Here is a 24,793-nt window from a genome sequence, read left to right on the forward strand (position 1 = left end):
AAAATAGAAGAAAGAAATGGTTAAGATTAGTTTGACTGAAATCGTCAAATCAAGACAATTTTGAGAGTAAAAGTAGATGCCATTAACAATTATGCTGGGGAAATGAACATAAACCTGGAATGAATTGGACAAACTGGGAAGTACAGTCACCCTATAGGGAAGGGACCATTTGCTTAACCTTTCTGTACTATTTTTTTTCTAACTATGTGTATGCCTTTATATATATTAAAAAATCCTTCATTGTCTTGCCTTTTTACTTTTTCATATGTTCAAATGATGTGACTCCTTGTCTGTCTGCCTAATATGTTTGTGAACTCCTAGAAAACAACAGTCACGTCTGACTCACCTTTTGATAACAGCAGGGCTTGAGAGACTAGTTGTCATGCCTGTTGAGTTAGCAGACTAACCTACTCCTTCTGAGTTCCTTATATGGCTTTCACATTTTACTGCATATTTTTTTCAATTAGTCAAAAACATCTAGTAGGTATGAGTCCTGGAGATGGAAAACAAACAATTCCTAAAGGGATGATAAGCATCACATGAAAGGAACACTGCTTTCTAACTGTCCAAAACATGAGGACACAGGTTATTTTGTTTGATCTTCATGAGAACGTTCCTTGGAGAGACTGTACTGTATTTATCTTGCAGATGAAGAAGAGGAAGTTCAGAGAAGTCAAGCAGTTTGTCAGGAGTCACACAGATTTTTAATAGGAGAGTTAAGCCCAGATCACAAGAATGTTAATTGCCGTCCTGATTCTCTGCCCATCACTAGCACCGCCTTTCCAATGCATCATTTTCCTATCTTCACTGAAGAGTCCTGGCAGAAGTAGCATTTCTGACTGCAAACAACAAACTCTGTATTCTCCTTTTCCATTTTCTCCTCCGGTCTGGCTCCTTTTCATTCTATGCTGCCAGTTCCTTATGATTGAAATTTGAAAGCATGTAACTGTTAATCTAGGAGTGATGAAAGAGTTTCATTTCTCAGAAGAGTCAGTACTCATCATCAGCTGTGACAAATGAGCCCCTAATATCCCCTGATCCCATTATATTGTGATTAATTGTGCCAGTTTAAGTCAATAATTCATTTGTTAAAAATAGGCCTGCAAAGTATCATTTGTCTCATGGGAGATATCAGAATAAAAAAAATTCATTTGCTACTTCTCATTAAATTAGTGTTGGAAGTTACATTGAAGAGCCCTGTTCATCAAATACTTATTGCAGGCTGATTTGATAATAAGTTGTATTTGTCTAAAATTATGTCTGCTAACTGTCATAATGGTCTGCATTTTCCCCGTGTTAATGAAGGAATAAAAATCTAAATACGTGCATGACTGGAGAAAAGGATGGGACTTGAAACTGGGATTAGAATAATTCCTAAATGGTCTGGCTTTCATTGCATTAAAATGAAAAAAAAGGAAGTGAGAGAGAAATTGAGCAGAGTGTCCTCCTCCTGGGCCTGGGACTGTCCAGGGAGGTGCTAAGCTGGTTTCCTATGAGATGGAACTTCCTCATTGTCTCTTATCTAGAAATTATTATAAATGGTGCCGTCAGCCTCATTGGGCCAGTAAGACATTTTCAGCTATAAATGATTTTAAAGAAGATAGAACTGAAGAGCAGATCCAGTGCAAATGATAATGGTCACCATCAAATGAGACACAGGACTCACGTCTTATTATTTCCAAAGCAATATCATAGCCACTATGGAAAGATGGCTCAAATGCTCCTGGAATATCTGGATATGAGATGGGGGATGATGACTTATGTGACAGATGCTTCTGAAGGTGAGGCTTCTTTCTCAGAACTTGGGGTGTTTGGGACTGGGTAGAGGCAAAGGAAGACTGAAAAGTGGGGTGACTCTAACACAACAGGGCAGAGCAACGAGGGTATGAGGCCACGTACCAGGCACATATTGGGAACTTCATATCTGATGGATGAAAAGGGAAAGAGAGAAAAAAAGCAGAAGGGAGAGAGGAGGCAGGATACATATGGGGGAAGGGAAAGAGTGAAAGAACAGAGGAAACTGGACTGACCACAGCGGACCATTGTGCTTTCTGGGAGCAGCTCTGAATGGCCGGTCCTGAGACCAGCTACCCAAGCATAATGTGTGAAGAGTTTGAAAATTTCAGAATCATGGGCTCTGAACTCAATCAACCCCCCCTCCCCAAATCCTTCTTATTAGGCTTAAAATGGTACCCAAGATAATGCATTTTTAAAATGCTCCTCAAGACACTCTCCGTGCGAATACCTGGCCAGAGAGGGCCAAAGCTATGGCGGCTGTCAGGATGGGAAAGGAGACAACCATGCCAGCAGGTCTGATATGTGCATCTGTAAGAGTGCGTGTGGCCAAAGAAGAGGAGTCCAAGGAGCAGCTAGTGAAACCAAAGCAGCTCCCCATATATACTGCGCCACCTCTCCAGTCTAAATATGTTGAAGAACAGCCCGGTGACTTACAAATGGGCTTTGCATCCATTCGCGCTACAACTGGTCATTATATTGGCTGGTGCAAGGATGTTTATGTCTTTGTGAAAAATGGGATAATGGATACAGCACAATTTGGAAAAGATGCATATGTCTATTTGAAGAATCCACCTCGAGACTTTCTTCCGAAAATTGGAGTGATTACAGTTTCAGGATTGGCAGCCTTCATTTCAGCGAGAAAAGGTTCTAGGTTTAAGAGAATTGCTTATCCACTGGGACTGGCCACTTTAGGAGCAACTGTTCTCTACCCTGTTCAATCAGTAATGATTGCAAAGGTAACTGGGAAAAAGGCATGTGCTATAAGCCAGCAAATTTATGAAGCAGTTCAATCATTGTGGACAAAAAACAACAAAAAGGAGTCATTTCCTGAACCAAAAGAAAAAACTAAGCTAGGAAGCTCTGATGAAATAGAATTACCTGCAAAAACAACTCACAACCTTTGTGCCTTGCCAACAGAACTCAGCTCTGAAACAAAGACCAAACCAGAATACACCTCAGGTGCTACACAGTTTATGCCTGACCCCAAGCTCATGGATCACGGGCCGTTCCATCCGGAGATGTAGGTATGTACGGCACTAGAAGCTGAAATAGCCTGCACAGAGAACTACAAGATGTGTGAAGTTGCAAATAATGATGAAAAAAAATCATGTAATGGGTAACTGTGATGCATAGAGTATAATTTAAACCAAATTTTTCCCTTATATCTTTGAATGTACAGTTAGACAAATCACATAAGTGATTAAAACACAAATTGAATACAATCCAAACAATATTAAATGGTAGATGAAGACGCAGAGGTAGAAGTATTAGGATGCATTTGGTGACTTTTAAGGGTATTTATAAAAATAAATAAATAAATATATGAACACAGATGAGACTAAAATCTGAAAAAATATGTATGTGTATCTATAAATATGTATACATTTGCACATATATATTTGTTTTAGCTTTTCTGAATTAATGTCAGCTAAATTAGAATAGTGTGTGGAAGGATGTGTTCCCTCCTCCTCTTTGTTTTTCATTTCTCAGAGCTGGAATAAAATATCCATATTTTATGACAAAAAGAAAGAAAAGAAAAGAAAATGCTCCTCAGGTGACACTGCTATACGGTCAAATTTGGAAAGGCAAAGGGAATATTTGTATGCTTGGGTAGTCACAAAATATGACTCAGGCCACTTCGGATGACAAAAAAATGACATCATTATGAAGACAAGTATAAGGGGTTATATATACATACATTAAGCAAGAGGAAAATGCCATTTAGAAAAGAAAGTATTGAGGGGATGCTGGTTACTCAGCCTCTCTGGACTCTTCTGATTATGCAAAAGTAACAGAAGCCTAATGATTAAGGGAAATCCCACCCAGAAAACTTCCACGATATTCTCTTTGATGCCTCAGAAGAGAATGGAGATCCTGAGATGGAGAGCAGGAGAGGAAATGAGACCTTTCTAGAGCAATGGTAAAAGCCGTCCCAACCACTGGCAGGACCAAGGTATTTCTGAAAACTTTTCTATGGCAAGAAGGCTGAAAACATGGCTTCACGTTACATGTGCATCTGTACTATCCAGCAGAGCTCTCCATTACACCCCACATATCACCAAGTCTATTACACACAATCGCATGGGCTTAGTGATGTTTGATGAATCAAGAAGGAAGGTGTGTCCATACATGAGGAAAGGTCCTGTAGGGAAGGGACAGCAGAGGTGGGGACTGAAAAAGAATATGGAATATAATCTGAAAGAAAACATATATAGATGTGTAACTGAATCGCTTTGCTGTACACCTGAAACTAACACAACAGGGTATGTCAATTATACTGCAATTAAGAAAAAGTAAAAAGAGAGAGAGAGAGAGAAAGTAGAGGCCCGTGATTCATTCCAGAGCAGGAACTTGGTGCAAAAAGTGACTGGACAAACCAAGCCTCACCCTGCACTTCTTTTTAATCCTGGAAACTTCTGGATTCTTCAAAAAAATATTTGGAAGGTATTGGAATTCCCACAGGTAGGCTTCTATTATCTTCAGACAAAGGATTTGTACAATAAAAGCATTTTTACTTCTCCTGCTCAAAATTCTTTTCACGTGGTGACTGCAGTGGGTTAGAGATACAGCTGAGAGAACTAGCCTCTGTATTTCCTGTGTTTCTTCTCTTTCTGAGGTGTTTCATTTGTCACCTCTTCTTTCCTCATAATTGACTCAAAATCTCTTCTTTTCTGATCTTTCTTAAAGGCAAGTAAAAAAAAATGGTATTATGTGAATCTAGTATTTCCCTTTAATGACTATTTATACCTATCCTAACCACATTCACTCATTTTTAATATTTGACAGAGGGGAAAATCACTGCCAGTATTCATATTTCCCTCTCTCTAATTTTAGCCCTAGGCACTGAATTATTAATGCATAAATGAACAATGCAGTTTGCATCACCCACCACAGAGAAAGATGTTAAAATTCTTAATGGGCCTTAGGAACGCCATTGACTTAACTTATTGTATTTCTTGAGACAAGCCCATAACTTCAACTTTATTGTTTCCCTTGTATAGTAATTTGTACAAAACCGAACCCCAGATATCTTGAAATAAGAAAAAGTATCTTAGAATATTGGAGTGAAAAGCAACTTCCAAAATCATTTAGTAAAAGTCCTTTTGTTTTTGAGACATAGAATTAGATGCTTATAGATATGAAGAAATTTGGCTAAGGTTATATATTTCTTTGGTGTCATGTCTCAAATCAGCATACATAAATTTCATTCACTCACTGATAAATATTTGTTAAAGAAATTCCATGTGCCAGGCTCTTTCTGAACATTGATTTTTTTTGTTTTTAGAAAAATGAAAAGATATAATCCCTGGCTCATGTTTCTTTCTAGAGAGGAGACCAATATGCAAAGAATTACACTTTCAGAAATGCAATTTTTAATAATATGAATTCCAGTAATTTAATTGACCAGGGGATGCATGAGGAGTGGGACAGGATGATGACTTACTCTCATCCCAAACCTCTTTGGGGTGCTAGTGTTAGTAATTTGTAGGTATACACTTCTGTTTCAAATATAATACCACGCTCCAAAGACCATCCTGAGAGTATGTTGATGGCATCGTGACTCACTTCAAAGTGATACAGGGACTTGGCAATAGTTGCATTTCCAAGGTCACGAAGGTGTCCGTTTGACCTCAGTCCAAGAGTAAAAAGTTCAAAGGAAACATGGTCCCCGGGGTCCTGAGCCCGGAAACTCTGCAGGTTGGTAAAGATGGAATGAGAGGATAGGAGGTCAAAATCAACTTTGGAAACACCAGGCAGGGTAGGACTACACTGAAATCACCATCAAGTTACTGAGGAACTCATATCCTAAAACCGGGAGGGAAATGAGAACCCCAGCCACGCTCCTATGGAGCCAGTCTGCGAATCCGGTGCTTCAGTCTCTCTCCTGAAACCTGGATTCCTCCGGCACATCACGATCGTTCTGCAGTGCCTGGCAGCTGTGTGCACCTCCTAAATCGAACCGCCTGGGATCTGTCCCAGCAGGCTCTCTTCTACTCCACAGTAGCTTCATTGTCTGGAGGGGACCTGCTGTGCACTGACAGAGCCTCTGAAAACATAGCTCTCCTTCCCCAGTTTCATCACGAAATCATAATGCAGTAAACCTCAGGCCAAAAACCTATTAGTACCCAAGAGGGGTTCTAGGAAAGAGCTTTTTTGATGTAAAGTCAAGTTTCATCTGTCAGGAGTGGAACAATGGAAATGCACTGGTCCAGAGTCATGGCAAAGCATAAGGAGTCACTCTCCCACTGTGAGGACACAGGGACCTTGATTGTGCCTCTCTGGTCAACTTCTAGGAGGTGTTCAGCCATAGAGTCCTAGCTCCTCGCCCCTGTGCCAGAGCACAGATGGTCTAAGGTTTCAAGATGTTTCTTGAGGTTGTAGATCGCTTTAGCCCATAGGTCATGTTCAACAAATCTCATGTGCAAAGGAGTGTTGGGATAACTGTCATGGTCAGAGTAAGAAGTCAGTGTGGAAATGAAGTTATCTAGTTCTCTCCTCCTTTAAAAGCCATCTCTGCTCGAATGATTAAGATCTGGAGAAGCAAAAGAAGATGTATGTTACAGAATACATGTTTTGTTATGTGGAGGACCACACGCTAGCACCCCAAAGTGGTTCATTGCCCTTTTCCAATTAGTGTTAGAAGACGCTACAACTCCACTTTCAAAATAATTAAAGGTTAACTTTGCTCGTTTCACATGGATGCCTTTTAGGAGCTCTGAGACACTCGATTGGCTGCCCCAGACACAGACCATCTCTTGGACAGAGGAATGTTCCTGCAAGCAAATATCATGCCTACTTCATTAAAGTCCACACATCTGATAGTAGCTGCAGGGCTTCTGCATGCTCGTGGCCTTAGACTAGGACACAGGGTGTCTTGCTTTCTCTCCTTAGATATCATCTATTCCCGCTCTATCATTTTACAAACAAGGAGACTGAAGCTAAGAGGAATGATCTGACTTCACAGGTGGCAGAGACCGAGCTAGAAAAACACTCCAGACCTCCAGACCCCTGGTCCAAAGTTTTTCATGTATGACAGTGATTCATTTAGGGGCATGATTGGATCACTGACTGACTCCGTTTTCAACAGCATTGGTAAAAAGCTTAACAAAGAGGGAGATGAACAATGTAGAAAAGTGTTGATAAATAGCATTCTACCCACAGTTTAATTTAGAATAAATGTATTGAGGTCTTGCACACCCTCCATGGGATCGGTCTGTTCCAGGGGAAGGACAGGGAGTGGGGAAGCAGGGTTATGTGAGTGTATGTTCATGCACAGGCTGGGGAAAGAGTGGGCAGAATGGGAGACAGACCAAAACCACAAGAGGGGCCTTTCCTCATAGATTCTGCTTTTCTCAGCCTCCCACAGAGCCTAACAGGCAGAGAGAAGGCCTGTGCCTTTGCTGCATGTTTACTTTCCACTGAACTGTTTTACTGCTTCCTGTTTTCCTCCCCCTCTATTTATTCAGGTTAGGCCCATGCTTGGGAGATGAGGGTGGGAGGAAATCCAGAGCCATGTGCTGGCGCCTCGGTGCCTCCCCTGAGACTTCCAGGGCTGGGTGGGACGTCTTCCTGTTTGCCAAGCTTTCCACGGATGCTATAGAGTAGAGTAGGGAGCAGCTACAGATCCAAACGTGTGCTTAACTGTGCTCTCCTCAAGCTCTTGTACCTGTTCATTTTGATGAGTGAGTGGCTTTAAAAAGGTGGTGCAAGGGGAAACATTTTAAAACCTAGCCTGGGAAGAATGCCTCATTGAGACGTCCTGACCACTGACGAAGCAGGAAGATCTCTACGTGAGCCTGCTCTTAAGTTGCGCAAGATGCTTCCAGGTCTCCATGAGCACAGACCCAGTCTTTTCTGCCTCTAGGAGAATAACCAGGGTACCTTCTTGTGGCCGTAGAGTTTGGAGAGAAACATATCAGTACTGAGTACCTTTCTTATGCCAAGCTCTGTTCTAAACATGTTTACACGTATTACCTCATTTTATTCTCACAGAAAGTCTAGAAGACACGAACTCCGTTGATGTTCAGAATCCATGCTTGAATTAGTGGGCTTGTCTGTGCATTCACCAATAAAATGCCATCCTTCCAGAGTGAGTGACATGACGAGGAAGTGTGATTGAGTCAGTGGATCCAGCATTAGCCACGTACCTAGAGAGGCGACCTAAAGCAAGTCCTGTAATCTCTCTTTATGTCAATTTCCTGAGCAAATAATAAGAATAATAACAATGACCTGGATCTACCTCATGGGGTGGTCTTGAGAACCAAATGAAACATTCTAAATGCAAATGTTCAGTAAAACATAGAACATTAAGCAAATTTCAATTATTAGGAGAAGAGTTTTTTGGTTTTATTCCAACAGATATGAGGATATTAGAAATGGATGAAGCTCTACTCTTCAAGTCCATGTAGTAGAATCAAAGGCTAATTTTGTCCTGCCATGAATACAAATGTAATCTTCTATGGTCAGCTTCTCATGAACCCCTTGATTCTTTACCTCAGTGGATCTCAACCCAATTATATCTAATGTCCTTTTTATATTAAGTATTTTAAACAACTCCATTTGTTATTCTAAAGCGAAATTCATAAATAATATAACCTACCTATAGACATAACTTTAAAAATCATATGACATCCTGCTTGTAATAATGGAAAGGGGAAATCCAAGGAGAGGGTCTCAATATGTAATACTCAAGCATGACGAGAACACAGCAGGTAATACTCAGATACCTGCTCTTCTACAGGTAATCACCAGAAGGTACTGACCATGAATGGGGACTGATATGGGAACATTTTACTGTGATTCAAACAATGCAATGGCATTGTTGTTAGTGATGTATTTTCTAAAACTATGAACAACTTTTGGTGAAGTTCCAAATACAATAAAGTACTGCTTTCTGTCAATTTACAGAACTGATGCTTTACTGAAAACTTCAGTGAGTTTTAAAACAGGGTAAAAATGTGTTCTAGTGTTTTATAGACTACAGACTCCCAAGTTTACTGATTTAGGCTCAGATAATTCTAAACAGGGTTTTCACCCAACTATATGTCCAGTGGGGCATCTGAAAATTATGTGTGAAACATGATAATTCTTTGATGTGTGGGGTTGTCCAGTGCATTGCAGGAGGCCTTGTTGTCCTTGGCCCCGTCCATCAAATCCCAATTATTATGATGATGAAAAACACACACTGATGAATTCCTGGCTACACCAGGGGTGGCAGTGCCTCCACTTCCCCACCAGTACTGGGAACCTGTGCTTTGCAAGCTTCCTCACCCTACAGGGGCTAACCATGCCAGAGGACAACTCTCTCCCCAGATTATCCAAGATCTCTCTCCTTTGTTCTTTCTCTATCTCTCATAATCTGATGCTTCAACTTAACTAAGCATATTTTTCTCTGTTGAATTAAATTGTTAACTGGGCTCTCTGTGAATTATTTGCTTCCAACCTAGAGCCGTAGGGATGTTCTTGGAGTAGCGGGAAAGCCATGGAACTGGTTCTTAGAACCAGAAAGTAACATGGAAGTCATTTAGATCAACTCTATATACGATCAAGCTGAAGCTTACATATGTGCAGTGGTCCCACAACCAATGCGTGGTAGAGTCAGGACGAGAACCTGAGTCTCTCTCACTATCCCTATACCATCCTCCATAGGTCACATACAAGACACCCTGTTACGAACGTCTGAGACTTCCCGAGTTCAAGGTAGGATTGGAGAGACAAGAAATGTCAATGAAAAACAAGGATTCAGTTTAACGAAGCTTATGTCTTGTATTCCAGTTTTGTTCAAGACATCGTGCTCCATGTTTCAGGATGTACACAAAGCAGCCGTGGCTTTAGCCTACACTTCCTCTCAAGCACGTGGTCTGGTAATGAGCTAAGACCTTATTATAATACAAGATAAAGTGAAAAATGTGCCTTACAAAGAGGTGCAAATGCTTTAGAAGGGGGAAGGAAGTCAGGGAAGACTTCACGCTTGCATTTGAAATGGGTCTTGAAGGAATGGTGGGACTTTGTCAGGTGAAAGTGTGATGGCACAGAAGAAAAATCTTAGGGAAATTCATAGACCCAGAGGGGAAAAGAAGCCCATGTGGGCTTTAGGAGCAAACAGTTGCATTTAGAACACAAGGGATTTCTAGGGAAGTTAAACTGGGTAAGTTCTCTTGGGGCTAAAGTTGGGAATTTCTTGAAACTCAAGCTCAAACCTGCTCTTAAGCCAGTGGGTAATGGGTGCATTATATTTCGATTGTCAGTTTATTTGACTGTCCTTACAAAACTGTATACGCTCTCAGTGTAGGAGCTGCTCGGCCTCACCTATATCTCTGCTTCTTTTTTTCTTTTAGCAAGTATCAATAGACTACGTTACCCAGCCCCACGCAGCTCTGTCTGTGAAATGCAGATAGAAATGTGGATAGAAGCGATGTGTACCACTTCCAAGCCTGGCCTCTGAGCCGTCTCCTGCACCGTTTCATGTGCTCCCTTTTCTGCTGACCAAGTACAGAGGATCCGGGAGAGGTCTCCAGAGCTCTCTCTAAAAGATGATGGAGGCACTGGATGGAAGAGCTGGACATCAAAGGTATGTGTGAAAGAGCCCACCCTTCCTCCTGCCTCATATCTGCATGAAACTGTGACTCTACCATGTTGGACCACTGACATTTTAAATGTGTACATTTTAGCTATTATCTAATAACCCTATATAAAAACTGTGTCTTATTTTATCTATCTGTAAGGCTTTGTGCAAAGAAAGAACTCAATTTTAGAAATGAACAAATGATTGAGTGAATGATTGAAATAATGAATTGAGTCATAAACACAGTTGACTTTAGAAAGTAATGTACAAACAATAGTATAAAGATAGGATGTGTTGGAAAGAAAAGAATCTGGAAGTGATGACATAGGCAGGTATTATGACAGTCCAAGAAGATGAGACCCTGAATCAAATTAGAGGCAGTGGAAGTGTAAAGAAGGAGAAAGAGATGAAAGACATCCTGGGTAGAGACTCTAAGGAAAATGATAACTGATTAGATGCAGTGATTATAGGAAAAAGAAATTTCGACATTGACTCTGAAGTTTTGAGTCTATGAAAAAGGGAGAAGAGTGGTACCATGAGTAGAAATATGGAAGAAAGAAGGGAGTTGGAGGAAGGTGGGCTGGTGCTTGGGATATGAGGACTCAACACAGATGATGCTCAGGTCAGATGGTAACTGGACACATGAAGTTTGTGCCCAACAGATAACTGGAGATGTGCACCTGATCTTCAGCCTGGAGCTAGACATGGCTGTGAACGACATGGATATGCAAGGAGAATTAGACCACCTAGAGGGAGAGGAGAGCACAGAAAGTAAAAGTCAACAGGCAGAGCCTAACGAATAGCTCACAAGAATGGGGTGAAAAGAAGAGGAGGAGATACCAAATGAATCTTTTAAAGGAGGAGGAGGAGAGGAATTAAGGGTGGAGACAGAATTGGGCAGATCTCTGGAAGCTACAGAGGAGAAATTCTCATCAAGCCTGGCTGAGTAGCATGACGACTGCGCTGGGAAGACTTGTGGGATCACAGGCTTAGAGATGGTAGGAAAGGATGGAGTTAAGAGCACAGGTAGAGAGACTCGCTGGAATGAGGAAAAAGGGCAGACCTCCCTGCCTGTGAGAAGAATGAAGAAAGAGATGGTAAATAAAACAACACAGAAGAAGCAGAGGTGCTGAGCATAGAGGCGAGACCTTGAAGGAACTCAGGTAGGGGGAGACTTGTCTTCAAGAGAGTGAAAGGAAAGGCAATCCACTGAGAGGGAAAGAGGCTGAGAAGGGGCTGGGGGCCTGAGAGGGGAGGGTGTTTGTGAGAAGTACTACCCAGAATGTAATAGGAACCCAATGAGTAATGAATGATGGGCAAGAGCCCAACGAGAATTAAGAGTTGCTTTAATGAAATGAAGGGGTCAGAAAGGTAAAAGCAGGGAGGAGCTTATGGTCTTGGCAAATGTTACGAGTTCAAGATCTAAGTAGTGGAGGAATTCTCAGTGATGATGATAATAATAATAATAATTCCAGCTAACGTTGATTGTGGTGTTAAAGTGTCAGATAATATGCTAGGCAATTTCTGTGTACTATCTCATTAAACCTCTGTAACACCCCGGTCAGTAAGGTATTATTTTTATCCCATTTCACAGATGAATACATTAAAGCTGCAGATGGCTGTAGATTTGCTCCCAGGCACACAAGTGACAGGCCCAGAATTCAAACCTAGTCCCATTAGCTTCAGAGAACTTAATGCCAAGCTGCCCACAGCGATCTTTACTGTCACCCAGCTGAGCAGCTCCGCGGAGGTGAGAGCGAGCTCCCGAGGATGTGGAACTTGAATTGTGCCTGAGTAGAGTTGGGAGGATGATGGGTTTTCATGTTGGAATCCCTCGGATTTGAGCAAGAAAAGGAAGCCTGTGAGCCAGGTTAAGGAAAGAAAGTGTTACAGATTCTGGTGTGTGAATCTCAACTTGGCAAGGTCGTTGGATAAAGGTCACGAAAGGATGGTTGGGGGCAGTGGCGGGAAGCACAGGCTTGCCAACCCACCTTCTGTTCAGTTCAGGAAAAGGAAGGAGAGAAGGATACGCTAGAGATGGGTACAAGATAAATGGAGTCTTCAGAGAAAAGCCAGAGGTCGCTTAATGCTAGGAAATGGAATGATGAACAAAAAATTTTGGGGGAGATCTGTGAGGTTTTTTTGTTGTTTGTTTTTAATATACAGAGTCCCAAGGGATAGGGTGCATAGTTTCAAGTCAGATATCAGACGAGAGTTTAGGGCTCTTTGGAAAGAGATAGACGTATGGGCTAGGGTGAAAGAAGGATGAAATTTGGGATTTAAGACTATCACTTTAATGGCCAGGGTTTGGAAAGAAGAGATCCATAATGGAAGAGGAATGACAATTAGGCAGGAAACCAATTAAGGCAGGAACTGTTGGTTTTGCGCGATGACCACGAGGGGGAGCTCCAGCCTATTCCTCACTTAATAGTGCCGAGGTTAGGAGCACAGGTTCAAATTCTAAGCAGCTCATGCAGCTCAATATCAAAAAAACAAACAACCCAATCCAAAAATGGGCAGAAGACCTAAACAGACATTTCTCCAAAGAAGATACACAGATTGCCAACAAACACATGAGAGAATGCTCAACATCACTAATCATTAGAGAAATGCAAATCAAAACTACAATGAGGTATCACCTCACACCGGCCAGAATGGGCATCATCAAAAAATCTACAAACGATAAATGCTGGAGAGGGTGTGGAGAAAAGGGAACCTTCTTGCACTGTTGGTGGGAATGTAAATTGATACAGCCACTGTGGAGAACAGTATGGAGGTTCCTTAAAAAACTAAAAATATAACTACCATATGACCCAGCAATCCCACTACTGGGCATATACCCTGAGAAAACCATCATTCAAAAAGAGTCATGTACCAAAATGTTCATTGCAGCTCTATTTACAATAGCCAGGACATGGAAGCAACCTAAGTGTCCATCAACAGATGAATGGATTAGGAAGATGTGGCACATATACACAATGGAATATTACTCAGCCATAAAAATAAATGAAATTGAGTCATTTGTAGTGAGGTGGATGGACCTAGAGTCTGTCATACAGAGTGAAGTAAGTCAGAAAGAGAAAAACAAATACCATATGCTAACACATATATATGGAATCTAAAAAAAAAGAAGAACCTAGGGGCAGGACGGGAATAAAGACGCAGGCTTACTAGAGAATGGACTTGAGGACATGGGGAGGGGGAAGGGTAAGCTGGGACAAAGTGAGAGAGTAGCACTGACATATATACACTACCAAATGTCAAATAGATAGCTAGTGGGAAGCAGCCGCATAGCACAGGGAGATCAGCTTGGTGCTTTGTGACCACCTAGAGGGGTGGGATAGGGAGCGTGGGAGGGAGACGTAAGAGGGAGGAGATATGGGGATATATGTATATGTATAGCTGATTCACTTTTTTATAAAGCAGAAACTAACACACCACTGTAAAGCAATTATACTCCAATAAAGATGTTAAAAAACAGAAAACAGATATGGGATTTGGATAAGCCACTTATCCTTTCTGTTACACATAGATAACAAAATGGAGATAATTTTGAGAATTAAATGAGATACTACCTATAACAGGTTTTTTACTTAGTATGTGCTGAAGACAGGCAGTGGTCAGAGTCCTGGGTGGAGGGAATTCCCTTCCATCAGAAAGGAGGCTGTGAGCAGTACTGGGCAATGGTACCAAGGGCCTCGGGGTCAAGATGGAAAGGGAAACCATCAACAGCTGTTGACACTTGTGTGTTCTTTAGGGATTCTTTCCCTCCAGTAGAGCCAAGTGGCTCATGTGGCGAAAACAGGGTGAAGCCGTGTCAAGTCTAAGAAGAGTCCATTAACAAGAAATCCAGAACTGGAAGTTCTGAGCCTTTCTAGGTCTTCAGATGAGAGCTTCTCCTTCCTTGAAGGCTTGTTTCACCCTTCCTTGCCTCCTCTCCACAGTTGGGTGGTGAGATGTTGGAACTGGGCTGAGGGGCGGCGGCGGGGAGGGAGGTCTCCCGGCTCAGGCACGGTCTAATGGGCTGTGAAGACCATCTGATTACACCTCTTCTGCTCTCTCTTTCCATTTCTAGAGCCTGTCTGTCTCCGCAGACTCCCTCCCAGCTTTTGAGGGGGCTGCTTTCACCTGCATTGACTTCAAATAAGAATAAGGTCCACCAGTCACCCCCAGCAAGGACTGGGGAAGCAGCAGGAGAAGCCCTTGAAGTAACCACTTACAGGGACGGTGCTTTTGTGAGGGGCCAGGATGCCCTTGTTATCATTTTATTACATTCCTCTTCTCTGAGCCCTGAGGACTTTCTCTGGAATGAGCATAAGACCAGTTACTTTAGAAATAAAATGTGTTTTTCATTAAAACCTGATTCTGGTTCCTTCAGTCCCAACAAAGTGTTTCCCTCCTGGTCTAATTGGGTTTCAAGTTATTGATGATACTTTTCTGTACAAGGAGGTAGGAACCCCCTGTGTCCTTCTACTAAAGACCTCCTACCACTGGTATGAAATGAAACTTCCCTTTGGGAAAGTGTAACGGGAACTGGAAGAGGGAGGGTTATTCAGAACTTGGAGAGGAAGCCTCTCATTATCCTTGTAGCATGCTTGGTCCACGTCCCTTCCTCCCACCCCTCCCCCAAACCATCCCTCTCCCACCCAGGGACGCTCTCCAATCCTATCAGCCGAGGGAGACACATGACCAGGACCATGAAAAAACAAGACCAATTAGCCTGTCCTGATTGGAGGCATCTAGAATTTGTTCCAAGAGCAAACTTACCGAAGTCCTCAACAGAGAAAAATCCAAGTGGCTACATCCCAGAGCAAGCCGGTCTCCATCACTCTCCTGTTTAGCAAGGCAAGAGCCATGATTGACACAAGCACCTACGCAACAAAATCCCTGCCCATTCCTCAGCAGCGGGCCCCAACCTTGGCTACACATTACAGTCACCTAGGGAACTCTTACTTCTCATGCTGGGATTTAAATGGTATGAGGTCAGGGCTTCAAGACTTTTTAAAGCTTCTGGAGGATTCAGATGTGCAGCCTGAGTTGAGAACCACTGTTCTAGAACTGTGTTGTCCCAGACAGTAGCCATCTGTGAGTATTTAAATTTCAAGAAGTGAACATCGAATCAAATTAAAACTCAGTTCCCAAATTGCACTAGCCACATTTGGGTGCTAGGGGCCCGTGGCTTCTATGTAGGAGAGGACAGATATGGGGCATTTCCATCATCACAGGTGGAGTTGTCCTGGAGCATCAAAATGTCCTCGGTCAAAACTCTTCAGTTCTTCTACTGACCCACAGTGGAGGCTCTTTGGGAGTCCAGTGCTCTCACCGTCTCACTGAGCTGCAGACCTCAAGGTTTGCAAAGTTCTGTTGTCCAGGCTTCCTCCGCTCCTGCTAGGGATGACATCACGGACCTACAAGACAGGAGTTTGCATTCATCACCACGCTGTTAAAGGGGCATGCAGAGGTCTCGTGACCTGCACAGTCACCCGGCTGGCAGATGGCAGGATCAGGATTTTAAACCAAGCTGTTTTTTTTTTTTTTTTTTGCGGTACGCGGGCCTCTCACTGTTGTGGCCTCTCCCGTTGCGGAGCACAGGCTCCGGACGCGCAGGCTCAGCAGCCATGGCTCACGGGCCCAGCTGCTCCACGGTCTGTGGGATCTTCCCGGAGGGGGGCACGAACCCATGTCCCCTGCATCGGCAGGCGGACTCTCAACCACTGCGCCACCAGGGAAGCCCCAAGCTGGTTTTTAGCACAGCACAAGCTCTCCTTCTTAGCCCAAGAGCTCCACCCCGGGGAAAAGGGCATCAGAGCTTTCTCCTAGGAAAGGAAAGGCCCTAAAATGCTTTCTGCCGACCAGTGTTTCCTCATCAGCCAGTCTCCGGACTCAGCACATTCTGACCTCAAAAAATATGCCTGGACTCATTGCAGTTAACTTGCTTTGCAAGGACCCAGGAGCAAGGAGACATGTCATCCTCTCTTGTTAAGAGGTGTTTCTGAGTCGCTGGCAAGGCTTGTGGGCAGGGTCTTTCAGATGAAAAACACTGCACGAAACTTAGAAGAATATCTCTTAGAGGAATAAGAAGAAAGGACCCAGCTCAGGTGGTGCGAGAGGAGCTCCTCAGCTTTGAGGTAGGAATTTCCAGGAGAAAGTCCACACATTCAGGTTCCCACTGTGTCCTACTGCCTGAAGCATATCAGTTTACTTTGCATCTTTAGTACCTGGGGAAAAACACACCTGAGATCCACTGGGCTCCACTGGCTTGATTTAAACAAAAATGTGTGCAAGCACGAGTAGGGCTTTCTCTCTCTCTCTCTTTGTCTTTCTCTCTCTCTCTCTCTCTCTCTCTGTGTGTAAAAAAGGATTGAGGAAGGAAGAAATGAGAGCTAAGAATATTTCTAAACACAACAAATGTTACTTGGTTCTAATGTAAATTTATTTTAATTATCTTCAATTTTGTCCTTGCAAACCACCAAAGAAAGAAGGTATTTAAGAGGTAAGTTTGGTGTAAATTGGTCCTGGTCTAGCACATGAATAGCTCACATGGCAATGGGCTCAGGCCACTGACTATTAGGTATGCATTTGGCCCAATATCTTCCACGTTGCCATATTTACCTTCTTAACTTAAACGTAAGTATATCTACCCCAAATCACGATTCTCCTCTTACTTTGTTACCCTTCCTGGCCTGGGGATTTACTCACACTAGGCCAGTAAATCTGCCAGAAGACAGGGTGAATGGCTCCTGCACATCATGGACCTGGACCCTGGGGGGGCCAGAGCTTCTGCCTTTGGTCACACAAAAATCTACTCCGTATACAGAATCTCATGAGTGTATGCTATTTTCGGTTTTAATGTCCACATTATAATCCATATTACTGTTTTATCATTTGAGGCCTTTTATCCTAATAGTGCTGTTACCCAGTCCCTGTTTTGGTGGTGGTGATTTTATTCTAATGGACTGATATGGCCACAACCATGATATAAATAGATACATGTACTTAGTTAATTTCCACAGTCCTGCAAAAGACAGGACACCAGCAAAAGTGATTTTTTTTTTTTTTTTTTTGGTGGTATGCGGGCCTGTCACTGTTGCGGCCTCTCCCGTTGCGGAGCACAGGCTCCAGACGCGCAGGCTCAGCGGCCATGGCTCACGGGCCCAGCCGCTCCGCGGCATGTGGGATCTTCCCGGACCGGGGCACGAACCCGTGTCCCCTGCATGGGCAGTCGGACTCCCAACCACTGCGTCACCAGGGAAGCCCAAGAGCGAATTTTTGATGGAGACATGGTATCTGCTTAGGCCCCCAGCCAAGGTCTCTGGAAAAGCATGAATCAGAGACTAAATATCAAGTTTGAGACTCCTTTTGGTAATGGTGTGACCACCCCCCGCCCCTTGCTGATGAAAGGCTTGGATCATGAGGTCAGCACGTGGTGACGGTAGACACAGCTTTTCCTTTGACGGAGACAACTCAGAAGCCCTGAGGTCATCCAGAAAGAAATGACGGGGCGCACTCTATGTTGGGGATCCCTCCAGAAATCCAGCATCCGTTGGGAGGGCGGTAATAAGTCCTTTCCCTCTGCTACTATTTCCTGCCTCCTTTTTCTTGACTGCTGCTGCTATAAACTGCTCCTTAAGCCTGTGAAACAGAAGACTGACACCTGCTTTGAGATGCGAGAATGCCAGGGCCCCCTGTCATTTCCAGCCCACGGGGTGCGCAGGGTGCTGTCTGGATCATGTGTACACCTGGCCGAGTGTAGACGTGTTCTTTGGCGCCTAATCTGTGCGGTGGGCCTGGCGTGGGCCAGAGCTCTCTGAGGCTTTTGGCTCAGCTTATTTGGGTTGATTTCTGATTCTCATGCCAGTTGCCCGGGGGATAGGCACAAAATACACACAGAGGATCAGATCTGATTTTTAGGAAGTGGTCCGATGAGTTCCCTCGTTTTAACAACTGAATCGGATGGACCAGGTGGCCGTGCGTCGATTCTACGGCACTGTCTGGATCAATCTGAATAAAACCGCTCAGGGCCACATATAAACACAGCTGAATTCAGACAAGTGGGATGAAATCTTTCCTTTAAGCTCCTGGGTAATTAAAAATACAACTCCTTCCGTGGGGTCTCTACTGGGGAGATTAGGTAGAGCAGGCTGGTTGCAATTCTGTCCTAACTCCCTGAACGGAATTCAGCTTCTTTCCTAGTTTCATTCCTCAGGATCCCCTTTTTTACATAACACTGAGCTGATCGAAATAGATAAAGACTGGGGACCAAAGACTAACATAGACTATCAAAAAGTTTCTTTCCAGGAGCTGATGAAATCCCTGACCTCTGGTTCAGGGGTCAAAGGCAGACTGATTATTTTCTGAAGTAAAATTGAGCCAACAGGATTTATGCTAAATGGGGATTCTAAGATATCCTTGGCTAACACTGACTCACAACTACTTCCTGGCCTTATCTGCAGTCATACTCCTTTCTACTTAGACAAAGCAGGAGGGTTAAGATTCTTTGGGCTCTTCCCTTGACCACGCCCTTTGGTAATGTCTGATTCCACACCTCATCAGAACTCCTTGGACTTCACTACAACACAAGGCTAGTTGATTATGTTCTCATATGACTTGGGGTTAGCAGGGTATTTTTAGTGACTGTTCTTCTTCCTGAGCCTCAGTTTTCTCATCTGTAAGTGAGATGGTTGAATCTGATCACCTCTAAGCTCTCTTCCGGCATTTGCCTTGTTTGATTTTAATAATACCTTCTGCTGGCATTTGCACAGCACATTAACATCTTGTAAAGCAAATTTGTACCTGTCATCTGTGTTGCTCCTTCTCTGTTGTTCTAGGAAAAACATACCCTTCAGTTTCTCCAGAAGCTTTGCCGTGTTAGATCAGATACCCAGGGTCCATCAGCCTTAAGTAGGTGAATGTGTTAATACGCTGCCCCCATCACACTGACCATTGGATTCTCAGCCAAGTCTACATTCCCTATGCAGGAGGATGCCCTGTTGGTGTGAGAGGGTGTGAACACCACCTGTCAGCATCTGATATGGAAAAGACTGGCATGAGGCAATGAGCTTTAACCATCTTGTGCTGAAAGGCAGAACTTTTCTTTCTTATAGTTCAGCTTGTGTCAAGGCCTTCAAATGCAGCCGAAGCATTAAAGAAGAAGAAAAAAAAAAAACCTTGGAAGGTTTTTGTACCTTTTGCAAAAAAAAAAATCCCTTTCATTTTTTTTTACCATTACCAAAATCTCCTCCAAACACACAGACCCTACAGTATCCCTATTAAATTATATAGAGCGAGTCCAGCCCTTGACTGTCAGTGGGGCCCATCAGTCCTAATTTATCGCCCCAGGAAACACAGTACAATTATGGTAATAAATAATAATAGGATTCAGTACATGACAACATGAATGATGGAGGCTCTCAGAATTCATTTACGTTGCTTTGTGTTGCAATCATCGTGCCTCTAATGTAATGCCAAGCAAATGAGCCCCTTTGAATATCGTGCAATCCACTGCAAGTCAACTGGCACAAAACTCACTCAATAAATCATGTTCAAACACATGCCTGTAATGACAGGTAACTCAACAATGAAGTAATTGCATTTAATGTATTGAAATACTGGACAAAAAACAGTGACCTCGAAGTGACTTTTTGTAAAAGGTATGATATAGTTGCAACAGGGAGTGAGTTCCTTCCTAAGAGGCTCTTCTTGCTTAGATGCACATGCAGAACGCAGGATGCTGTTCCCTGCACAGATCGTCATTTATCACCCTCTCCCAGCAGCAGTCACGGGACCGGGCTGCCAGAGGCTTCAAAAGGGGCCTTCACGAAGCTGAATACAAAAGTCAGGTGAGGATGGAATCAGCCTCTAGCCCTGGAGCCCCTTTTCTGCCTGAGCGGTCCCCAAGCTCGTTATTTTTGGAGCTAATGCAGAAGCCATCCTGAAGGGGAGGAAAGAGCCCTGGACTCAGTCAGGAGGGCTGCATCCCTGCCCCAGCCCTGGTACTAACCAAATCACCGTTCGACTCTCCCCAAGTGCCTTTGTCTCAGTGCTTCATCTGTGAACTGAAGTGCTTGGACTGTCGTCTCTGAAATTCATTGCAATTCTAATATTCTATGAAGCTCTGATTCTAATTAGAGGACTTCACTTTTAAGCAGGGAGAAAAAAGTCCCCCCTCTGCTCCTGAGTGTTGAAGGCCCTGGTTTGAACCAGCATGCATTTCTTCATCATTTCTGTGGTTTAAGCCAAGTGTATGTGCTTCTAATTTCTGTGAAACTTAGGCCTGCCCCTTTCTGGGCAAGCAGACAAGTCTGAAAATAGGGCCCCAGGGGCCGTGTGGATGGATAACAGACAACATTGAAATGACAACCTTCCCTACATCTCCCACTGCAGCCAGCCCAGCTCCTCTCTTCCCAGGAACCATGTCAGGAAGAGATGAGGCAGAGCTTCAGCTAAGCCAAAGGCCACTTCAGGAACTTTCCTGCTCTCGGGAAAAACTCTTCTCCTCTGAAAGGCGGCAGACACTCCTCCACTGACATATGTTCCCCTTTATCCTGAACTCTCAGGCCCTGACTATCGCGAGCGTAGATCTCAAGGACCCCACGATCTTGGAGGCGTAGGGAGGTGACGAGGTTTGGAGGAAGTGTCAGTAAATGTGGAATGAGACGATCTGGCGCGCAGCGTATCTGACACGTGACTGCGTCCAAGTCCCCCACTCTCCCAGCTTCGTCGCTTCATCTGTAAAATGAGAACAGCACTTGGTGTGCCCACAATGAGCCTGTCGGGAGGACGGTGTGACATACACATGAAAAGGCTTTATTAGTTGTACAACATGATGTTAAAGTCTCATTTTTATGATTAGCTGGGAGAACAGAAAACTTGGAGACCACGGTATTGCTTTCTGCACTCAGACAACACTTCTCACCACCCAAACATCATCTCGTTGACTGATCTGTGTGTCATTATGGTCTGACTCTCCTCGGGAGGATGCCGACTAAAGTGAAAAGGAGCTTTGAGGGTCTGATGCTTGTTGTGCGTATGTTCCCAGCACCTAGAACAAGGCGAATAAGTATTTATTGAATGAATGAATGAAGGGTACCTTTTCTTTCTTAGCACTGATCTTGAAGGTGCTTTTAGAAAAAGATATTTGGTGCTATCTTCCCACAAATCCATAAACACAGCTTCTCCTTTTATATATAGAATGGATAAGCAGCAAGGTCCTACTCTATAGCACAGGGAACTATATTCAATATCCTATGATAAACCATAAGGGAAAAGAATATTAAAAACAGAATGTATACATATGTATAACTGAATCACTTTGCTGTACAGCAGAAATTAACACAACACTGTAAATCAAATATAGTTCAATAAAAGATATTGAAGGACATACATGCAGCTTCCTGCTTCATGTACATTTCCTGCAGAGTGATGGCTGTTTGGCTAGCGGTGGCTTCTTTAGCAATGATTGGGAAGCCTTTTAAGCCCACTGAGATGCCTTCTGAGGCCAAAGCTGGACCACAGTTTCCCGGGCAACAGCAACACAGAAAAATATGGCCCACGTCAAAGCAGGAAGGGATCTGGGAATCTGGCGAAACCCACAGCCTTTCTGCATTTGAGGGGTGGGGAGTTATGGTGAATCTGACCATCACAAGTCCTTGAGCTAACAAGTTTCCGTTCTCAGGATCTCTCTTCCACAGGCTCTGTCCACCCTCTCCTGGATGCCATTCTGTCACAGAGCCACGAAAGCATCCTCAAACTTTGCTTGCCCTCTCCTTCCTAAAGTGGGCTGTTGCTCTCTTGAGAGCTCCTCTAGGATATATCCAGAAAATCCAGGCAGCAAAGCAGCAGGCAGAACAAAAGACCCGCTAACCAGGGCTGGTGGGCAGGAAGGCAAAACGGGGGGCTTGGAAGGAGACAGAAAGAAACAGAAAAAGTCTAACTTTAGAAAATTGTTGCCAGTTGCGGGACATTAAACGTGTTCCCCCCCAGGCTTCCCTGGTGGCGCAGTGGTTGGGAGTCCACCTGCCCATGCTGGGGGCGCGAGTTCGTGCCCCATTCCGGGAGGATCCCGCATGCCGCGGAGCGGCTGGGCCCGTGAGCCATGGCTGCTGGGCCTGCGCGTCCGGAGCCTGTGCTCCGCAACGGGAGAGGCCACAGCAGTGAGAGGCCCGCGTACCGGAAAAAAAAAAAAAAAAAAAAAGTGTTCCCCAAGGATGGGAACATGGGGAATGGAGGGACCCGGCTTCATCCAACCCGATGAATAATGGACTAGAAGTCAGGATCCCCGATGGCAAATACCTACTTGTTGGTCTTGGGGTTTCTCAACACTGCTGGATTCAGATTGCTCCCGGAAGCAGGACAGGTGTTTTCCAGCAACTGGAGAGCAACAGCTCAAAGGCTACACTCCCCACCCCTGGGATTCCACGGTCCCTTCAGAAAAAAAGCCAGTGGCAAGTCAAACCCAGGGTTAAGGAAGAGGGAGCCGGCTCCCTGTGCCCTCAGACTGTTATGGACAAAGAAATGCCTTTCACTGAGCACATCGCTTAATTTCTTAATGGAAGGCAATGGATTTCAGTTTGACCCATCAGCATGAACGGCTTCTAGATACCCGCAAACACCATTCAAAAGATCGCCCATCTCCCCAGTTCAGCGTCCCCAAAGGCTGTTTTCTTTCCCCCTATTTCTACTCTCTGTGTCTGCCCCAGCCTTCTTCCACCCCAGCATCTCATCCCTGTCGGAAGTCAGGGACAGGAGATGCACTCCTCCCTCTGACCATCTTATGAGGCCTTTCCCGAGAGCCAATGAGCTTGCAGCCCTGGCTGTGAAGTGGCTTCGGCGCTTGATTGGTGGCTGGCGGTCAGCAACTACCACCCCTCCTGCTGACTCCAGAAAGTCCACACACAGCACATCGGTGGGGCGGGGGGGGGGGGGGGGGGGGGGGAGTGATAAAAGGACACCGGAGAGCCTTGGATGAACACAGGGGCCAAGGGCAAATCCGGAGGATCAAAGCCAGCTTTGCCTGAGAACCACACTCACCCCTGACAGGAAGGGCAGCAGCCAGCTTTCCTCCTCTTCCTCTCAGAGAATAAGCAGGCAGATGTGGAAGCAGAAGGGGAAAAGTTTTCATCCAGAACTCTCTACACATTTCTAGACAAAGTGGGAGAAGAGCACCTGTATCAAACCTGCAGATTGGGAAAGAAACCGCCCTAAATTCTCCCTGCTTGGTTGCTCGACCACCATTGGCCCTTGGTGAGGAGAAATCATGCTCCATGATGGTCTAGAAGCCCCAAGACGTCGGTCAAGGATCTAAGGAAACTTAGCAGCTCAGAGCGATGCCTGTGAGTCTCAAGGGGAGTTTCCAGAGCCGGGGCATTCCGTTGTTTTGTTATCTGTAATACCCCTTTCAACCCCACTTGCCAATGTCAATCATACAGTCTCCTGAAATGCACCGACATTCTACTTTCTATTTGTCAATCACCCTCAAGAATTCCAGCCCAAGTACCACATCAGGACCAAGCGTGTAGATCAGAAATTCAGAATGGAGTCAACTAGAGCAATGACATGAAACTCTGACTTGGATTTTGGTCCAGAATTCAAAGTGCCTTTGTTTTCCCTGAAATGTAAGCACTTAGGGGACTACTTTTATTCTAATTATGTTTTTTTTTTTTCACTTGAAACTCTGAATTTGGGGATTCTGAGTTATCAATGATGAAGCAGCCTCATCTCTGAAATATTTTCTGCTTAGACAATTTTTTAACATTTCTAAGGACTTGAGAGTTTGTGATTAACCTCCTGAGTGGGAAACTGTGCAAATCTCTCTCCTAATGTTTTCCCAGGCAGAAAATCGCCGCAATCCAAACTCAGAAATAGTGGAGGAGCCCGGGAGATCATTTGAATGGCTGAGGCCACATCATCATTTTACAGTTTGCAACTAAGTGAAGCAACTGAGGTCTAGAGAGATTAGCAGTTGATTTAGGGAGGTACAAATAGATGTGGCAGAAGCGAAGGACCCAGGGCTCACAGCCCTCTTCTGGTGTTCTTTGCAAAATAGAACATTTGTCCTGGTTGTTGACCATTGAAGAGCTGTTGGCCAAGAGGAGTGAAAGGCAGTTTGCTAACTTAACGAGTCACAGAAGGGCTGAGCTGAATGCTGGGAAATATTTCCCAAAGCGTGTCCTAGAGAAGTAGTCAACTTTGAGATGCTGCACGAAAAAGAGC

General features: G+C 44.2%; 1 pseudogene; it reads left to right on the forward strand.

Moving 5' to 3' along the window:
* The first annotated feature begins 2,267 nt into the window (after positions 1-2,267).
* Positions 2,268-3,041, forward strand: LOC113628986 (MICOS complex subunit MIC27 pseudogene; annotated as a pseudogene).
* Positions 3,042-24,793: the final 21,752 nt, after the last annotated feature.

Source organism: Aethalodelphis obliquidens, unplaced genomic scaffold (genome assembly GCF_003676395.1).
Source record: "Aethalodelphis obliquidens isolate GAN/ISIS:26980383/991018 unplaced genomic scaffold, ASM367639v1 scaffold25, whole genome shotgun sequence".
In the NCBI taxonomy this organism is placed as follows: domain Eukaryota; kingdom Metazoa; phylum Chordata; class Mammalia; order Artiodactyla; family Delphinidae; genus Aethalodelphis; species Aethalodelphis obliquidens.